An 8,313-nucleotide genomic window follows, 5' to 3' on the forward strand; every position below is an offset into this window, starting at 1 on the left:
ATGGGGTGGGGGCAGCAGTTTTATACATGGTTCTGCGGTCCATAACTAACGCTGGCGTGAAGTGAAAGTCAAACTTAACATGCTTTCAACATTCGACTCTCGGTTTCTATGTCTCTATTAAATAACGGATCTTACACGAAATTTTCACAACATCTAACCAGTATCCACTGGACACCCTCCACTGCTCTGTGGGACCCCCAGAAATGCTGGGGCCCATGAATTTATCACATTTACCCCCTTTTTACAGCACCCCAGCATGTTCCTTTCACCTTACATGTGTTTTTCTTGTATTTCTGATTTTACTTTTTTTGTTTTGTTTTTTTGCCACATATGGGCAAGGAACCAAATGTGGTAACTTCACTGACCTTGATTTTCAACATAATAATAATAATTTAAAAAAAAAAGAAAAATCTCACAAAAGTTATAGTCTTATCAGCTAAAATTTACTTAGGGGGTCAAATGAGTGGCCATTTTGTCCAAAAAAAAAAGTTGTAAGAAATGCATAGAACTGTGTTGAAATAATGCTAATACATTTGTGCACAGACTACTGATATTATTTGACAGTGGAAGCTATATTTTCACAAATATTGGATTTTGAATAGCACGTGTATGTGAAAACTTTTGCTGGTGGACGGACGTGACATTACCCATGATGCTCTGGTCAGTACCAGTACTTTATTACTAATAAACTTATATACTTACTATTGCTAATTCTCCTCTTATTCATAAATGTTAGTATTGTGGATCTAAAACAATAACAGCTGACACAAAAACACAAAATGTGGCAGTGGACGGATGTGACATGGTTGTTCCAGATCACATCATACTGATGCTCGGCAGCCATGTCACCGTTTCCACTAATGATCCCTGTGCAAAAACTAGGATCAGAATTATTTATTGTATAGTTTATCATCATACTAAAGAGTAAATAACTAAATAGAATTGTTATTTCTTTATAAAAATGCTTATTATTAGAAAACTGTTGATTTCAAAAGTGATGTGTGACATTCTTAATGTATGTATTGGCGTAACATAAGCAGGATGGATCAGCACCATACTCCATATTGCAACCTGTAAAAATAAAACGTGATATGTAGGATATAATCTTGTAAGAAAAATTGGGGAATCTAAAAGAATAGAATATTTGTTTTTCAGGTCAATTCAGTTCAAATATAACTTGGCTATTTGTGACATGAAAATATAGCATTAATTGTGATGAAATTGGACATTTTTGACCTGAAAACATAGTTCATATGACCATCAACATGTTGCAACAGAACTGAAATCCTGTAAATTTGCATAACTTGCATTTACCAACACAAAGTTCCTTTTCCACTTATACTGATTTCTTATGCACAAAGACAGAAATAAGACCTCTAAGCAAATTTTAGCCGACATGTGATTTTCTTGTATTTCTGATATTACTTTTTTTGTTTTGTTTTTTTTGCCACATATGCTCAAGAAACCAAATATGGTAACCTCACTGACCTTGATTTTCTACATAATAAAAAAAAAGAAAAATCTCACAAAAGTTCTACAGTCTTATGTCCTCCAGTAACACACTAAGGTTGAACATTTGAATTTCAGAGTTTTTCTGAGTGCCCTCTAAAGCAGGGGTGGGCTATTAATTTTCCTGTGGGGCCACATGAGAAACTTTGACAGTTATTAAGGGCCGCATCAATTCACTTGCAGCTCTGCTCAATATATATATCTATAAAAACAGTAAATGAAACAGTACAATGATACAATGAAAGTGTGGAGCACAGAATACAACTATCTAATGAATATTCGCAAAAACATTTTCAAAAATGTGCAAAACCAGCTCCATGTTAACTTTACATGAAAAACCATAAATGCAGCTTTGTTTGTTTGCATATCTCAGTTCCTTTTCTGACTTCAGTGAAGAAATACTTAGAAGTCCATGTCTTGTTAAAACCTCTGCATTCTTAATCGATCTTTCTTTCTTTTTGTGGCATTAGCTGACATCTTAATGGGCTAAAACTGACCAACAAACCAATAAGCTTTATTATCACCATAAGCTTGATGCTAAGAATGGAAAGTATGTGCAAAAACACACTAATTTAGCAGATCCTACTAAATAAAAGCTGTGGCGTTGTATTGGTTGCATCTATTACCCTGATAAATATTTGCATTGACTTTTAATTTGCCAGTGACCTCATGCAGGCCGGTCAGGGTCAGCCATCGGGCCGCATGTGGCCCGCGGGCCTTACTTTGCCCAGGTCTGCTCAAAAGGGTTAGCCAGACTTGCTTTCAGACCCACAATGCATTTCCCTGTGTGTATCTGGGCAAGACATGATTAGGTCAACCTCACTGTGTCACATGCACTGTAATCCGTCAAAAGCTGGCAGAGAGCTGGGTTCAGTCGCGCCGTCATGGACAAAATCACCCTAAAAAAACCAGGCTCTGTCTCTGTGATGCCATGGCTGACTCCAGCTCAGTGTGGCGGAGGGAAAAGCTGCACGGTGCACCATTTACTCTGATCAGGCCCGGGCTCTATAATCAGCGCTGATTACGTCCTTTAACTTCTCAGCTCAACACCCCATGCATCGTAATTGCAATTAGCTCCTTTCTGAAATTAAAGCAGCTTGGAGTAGTTGAGCAGAAGATGATGGCGGGGCTGTGTGTGAGTAGGTGTGTTTGTGTGGGTTCAGGGGATGCGTCTTACATTTATAGGCTTCTTGTCATCAGCACTGAGGGCAAAGGCCTTTACACATGTCTGCTATGTCTCTTCAAATGCTGTATTTGAGCACCGAGTCTGTTTTTAAGTCCTCAGCTGCAGCACAGTTTTAGACATCAGATTTACATTTTTAATATTTACTCGGTAACATTTTGCCGTGAGGCTTTGTCTGATTCAGATATAATTAGAATTAACCCATAAAGACCCAAACAGCCACTGACGACTGAAACCATCTACTGATCTTAAATGTTTAACCCACAGATGTCAAACATGCGGCCTGGGGGCCAAAACCGGCCCGCCAAAGGTTCCAATCTGGCCTGCGAGATGAATTTACAAAGTGAAAAATGCAAAAATTACCCTGAAGATATGAACAGTCAAGGGCATCAAACTAAAAAATAACAGCATAAAAACCTAGAAATGATGACTCCAAATTTTCTTCTTGGTTTAACCCTTTCATGCATAGTGGTCACTCCAGTCGACAGTTATTCTACGGCTGTTCTATTGTTTATTCATGGGTTTTGTTGTTTTAGTTCCATATCAGGACTCTTATGCATCATCCAAAACACTGCAATTCATACAATTACTGTAACTTTGCTGTTCTTGATAAACCTAATCTGCAGTAACAGGCTTTAGTGTAAATCAATTGCTAATTGGTATTAGACAAACAAATTATTATTATTTTTTTTTTTTTTTTTTTTTTTTTTCATATTCTCCTGAGACCCAGCAATGCATTTTGTCCTCTATAGGGGACAAAAGTTTGACAGTTTTACTTTAAAAATGCTGTCCAAAACAAAGGACATTCCATTTAAAAAAAATCAATAAATAAATAAAAATAGTTTTAAAAATATATCTGAAAAAACTGTCACATTATGCAGTTTCCAATCATGGCAATTTTTTAATGTAAAAAAGCTAAAACTGTCAATTTCCTGGGTCTCAGGAGGGTATTATCTCCATGAAATGAGTAATAACTAATATTAGAGTGTGATAAAATGTGAGAAAACAGTAGCAATTTAGCAATTAGTGGCAAAAAAATGTTTTTATTTCATAGTTTTCACACAGTATATCACTTTCTGATGATGATTTTTATAGAAATGTTTCTTTGCTTCAAAACTTAAATGCATGGTGTCCACCTGAGTGGACATTTTTGTAACTCCATGAAAAATACATTCATAAAAAAATCAATCAATCTATCTATCAATCAATCAGTTGCATTGTTTTTTTCATGCCTACAGAGGAACAAAAACACTCAAGAAAAAAATATTGACTAAGGTTCTCATAATTCGTGCATGAAAGGGTTAATGTGAAAAAAATAATACGATATTATGCCTCTAAATAATGGCAACACCAATTTTTTTCTCTTTGATTTATTGCAAAGAACATTAAATTCTGATATCCTTTAACAGTAAAATGTCAATAACCGGAACAAATATGAACAACCTGGAATTTCTAAAGAAAAATAAGTGCAATTTTAACAATTTTCCTGTTTTGTGCCTTGGTAGATCTGTTCTGTAATGCACATGTAGAAATCATAAGTTGAGGCATAATATTGATAAAATTGTACTTGTTTTTTTTCTTTTTCTTTTTTTTTTTTCAAAAATTTAATTTTTTTCCCCAGTTATTCACATCTTTTTTGGTTTGCATAGAAATAGTTTCATCATCTAATGTTACTTTTTGCACTAAAAAATTTGGAGTTGTCATTATTTATTGGTTATTACGCTATTATTTTTCTGGTCCGGCCCGCTGGAGATCAAAGTGGACTGAATGTGGCCCCTGAAAGAAAATGAGTTTGACACCCCTGGTTTAACCCTTTGTCGAGCAAGTGACTATTTTTGGTAATTTCCAAATACATTACAAGAGAGTAACATCAACAGTTCCAGTGAGGACAGTGAAGCAATGATCTCAAGTCCAGTGTGGTCTCCAGGGTCTGTAAAGTCCACCCCTGCATGAACAGTGAGTGTACCTGCTTTGTTAGGTACCATGAAGTAATGGTACTAATGCAGGGGTGTCAAACTCATTTTAGTTCAGGGGCCACATTCATCCCAATTTGATCTGCAGTGGGCCGGACCAGTAAAATAATAACAGTGAAAAAAGTAACATTCTATTATGATCAGGTTTACATCTACAAAGTTTCCTTAAAAATCTGAATAACATGAACAACTTGAATTGTCTTAAGAAAAACGAGCGCAGTTTAAACAATATTAAGCCTCGGTTTATCAGTTTATCATTTACACATGTGCATTACAATCGCACAAAACATTTAGTAACAGGCCGAATATTGGTAAAATTGCATTTACTTTTTTAAAGAAATTTCTGTTTCTTCATATTTGTTCAGGTTATTCACATTTTTAGCTCACCAGCCGACAGGCCGTAAGCTTTTGTCGTCATGCGGCGTCTGGCGTCCGTTACAAACATTTCAATCGTCTTCTTCTCCCAAACTACAATTCCGATTGACTTCAAACGTGGTATACGGCTTCTTTATGATGATGTCAACAAAAGTTAGTGAAATTATTTCGATCCGGATCTGATTCTGGATTTGGTGCGACTTTGAAAAATGTCCCCATTATAAGATATAGGAAGTGGATGGATGCAATAACTCAGTAAATATAAATGATATCCAGTGTAAATTCTACAGTCCAGCCCTGATGGGGAGATGACCAAAACATAATGTCCACATGCTGATCAGGATCTTCTTCTGGATCCGGGAACTGATGGAGAATTTAACATGGGCTCTGATGGGGAAAAAATTTCAATCGTCTTCTTCTCCGAAACTCCAGTTCTGATTGACTTCAAACTTGGTATACAGCTTCTGTATGATGATGTCAACACAAGGTATTGAAATTATTTCGATCCGGATCTGATCCTGGATTTGGTGCGACTTTGAAAAATTTTCTCATTATAACAGATAGAAAGTGGATTGATCCAATAAATCAGTAAGTATCAATGATATCAAGTTGGAATTTGAATTTTTACAGATCTGATTGGAATATGACCAAAACATGGGCTATTTCTGTAATATAATAAACACATAGAACTGAGTGATAATAAATGCCATCTGGATACATTTCCCAAAGCTTTTCATTTGACCGATAAGCTACAGGGCCATTGGTCCTATTTTTTGTAAAAGTATTGTTTGGTAATGTAAACATTTTCATGCAATTTTACTTCTTTACACCAAAAAAAACAAAGAGAAAATTTGGGGTTGTCATTATTACCTCCGTCAAGGAGGTTATGTTTTTGCCAGGGTTTGTTTGTTTGTCTGTTTGTCTGTCCGTTAGTGTGCAACATAACTCAAAAAGTTATGGACAGATTTTGATGAAATTTTCAGGGTTTGTTGGAAATGGGATAAAGAAGAAATGATTAAATTTTGGTGGTGATCGGGGGTGGGGGGACCCACGGGGGGGGGGGGGCGCAGACCAGAAAATTTCATCAAAGTCTGTCCATAACTTTTTGAGTTATGTTGCACACTAACGGACAGACAAACAGACAGACAGACAAACAAACCCTGGCAAAAACAACCTCCTTGGCGTGGGGGGGCCCACGGGGGGGGGGCACTGATCTGCCTTGGCGGAGGTCTGCGCTCTCCGAGTGCTTCTAGTTTAGAGAATGTTATTACCTCTGCTAGGAGGTATTGTGATCACTTTACTTTGTGTGTTTGCGTGTGTGTGTGCATGTTTGCTTGTTTGTTTGTTTGATTGTTAGCAAGATAACTCAAAAAGTTATGGATGGATTTTCAGGAAATTTTCAGGAAATGTTGATACTGGCACAAGGAAGAAATGATTAAATTTTGGTGGTGATCTGGGGGGATGGGGGGGGCTGGGGGCTGGGAGCAGATCTGTCTTGGTGGAGGTCTGCGCCCTCCGACTGCTTTTCTTGTTTAGAGTCTGGTTTTGACCAGTTCTATATGTAAAGTGTCATGAGATGACTTTTGTTATGATTTGGCGCTATATAATTAAAATTTGATTGATGATAGATTGATTGATATTTATAGGTTATTATGATAATATTTTACTGGTCTGACAAACTTGAAATCTAATTGGACTGTATGTGTCTGTATGTGGAACCTGAATTAAAAGGATTTTGACACCACTGATTGTTAATATCTTCAGTGTAAAGTTTTGCATTTCACAAATTCATCCTACAGGCCAGATTGGACCCTTTGGTGGGCTGGATTTGGCCCCCGGGCCGCATGTTTGACACCTGTGTACTAATGTAAGGAATGATGTTCAAAGGGATAATGTGTGTGTTGACAAGTGTCTGGATCAGCACTAATGTTCTCAAATATTTATTTGTTTTTTTAATTTATTTCGAACATGCAAAGAAACAAAATAAAACAAAACAAAATAAGACAAAAACAAAATAACATTTAAATAAACAGATTCTATCTTCAAGTACGTACAAGTCTGAATTCTGTATGGTCAAAAAGGAGTAGGAAGAAGTATAAACTTATTTAATCCTACCCCTCAAATGCTTTTATACCTTTATCACTAACTTCATACAACAATCAAACAATATATTTTTCCTAATTTTAGCTTTCAATACATATACAAATACATAACGCAGTGATTGAATTATACACAACAATATGTTCATGGCAGTACAGTCATACAAACAGACTCAACAATTCAACAATTTTCTTCAGTAATTTCAGCAGATTTATCCATACGACATCATCCATAAACGAACAACCCTCATTGTTATTATTAAATACTGTACCTCACAAGAATCAATCCTTTATGTCTTTTTTTAAACTGAATTGTTTGATATTTGTTTTATCTCCACACACAATTTGTTCCACAGTTTTACTCAACAGATGGTGATACAGAAACTTTATACAAGTTCCTTTCACCTTACATGTGTTTTTCTTGTATTTTTTATAATTACTGCTTGGATTTTTTTTTTTTTTTTTGCCACTTACAAGTAAGGAACCAAATACAGTCATGGCATTGACGATTATCAACTAACCCTTAAAGACCTAGGATTTTTTTATTTTTTTTTTTAGCAGTTTTTTTCTGTCTATCTAACCTTTCCTTAGTGATTCATTATTTATTATTTCATCCTTTGCATTTTGAAAATCTGGTGCAGTCACAGAAAAAATTATTAGACCATCAAAAGTCATCAAAAACAATGGTTATGCGATCAAGTACTAACTCCTGTGTGTATCATGTGACTGAAACAGACAGAAAAGAAAACATGGAATGTCTAAAAGCACTGTTTTTGTCAGTACAATGCCATAGATATTGATGTAAGAACTGAAGTGATTTTGGTTATTATCAAGAAAACATGGAAAATGGATAGATATCAGCTCTGAAATTAAACTCTTATGAGCTATTTTTGTTGTTATCATTATATTTGTCCAAACAAATGTACCTTTAGTTGTACCAGGCATTAAATTGAACAAGAAATTGAAAAAAACATAAGGGTGGTCTAATAATTTTTTCCGCGACTGTATGGTAACTTCATTGACCTTGATTTTCTACATAGTATTAAAACATTTTGAAAAATTTAACAAAAGTAATAAAGTCTTGTTAGGTCCTCAAATAACACACTAATGTTTATTTATTTTTAATTTCAGAGTACTTTCAGTTTGTCATATTTCCATAGTCAACAGATATGAC

The sequence above is a fragment of the Sphaeramia orbicularis genome, chromosome 8 (genome assembly GCF_902148855.1).
Source record: "Sphaeramia orbicularis chromosome 8, fSphaOr1.1, whole genome shotgun sequence".
Classification (NCBI taxonomy): Eukaryota; Metazoa; Chordata; class Actinopteri; order Kurtiformes; family Apogonidae; genus Sphaeramia; species Sphaeramia orbicularis.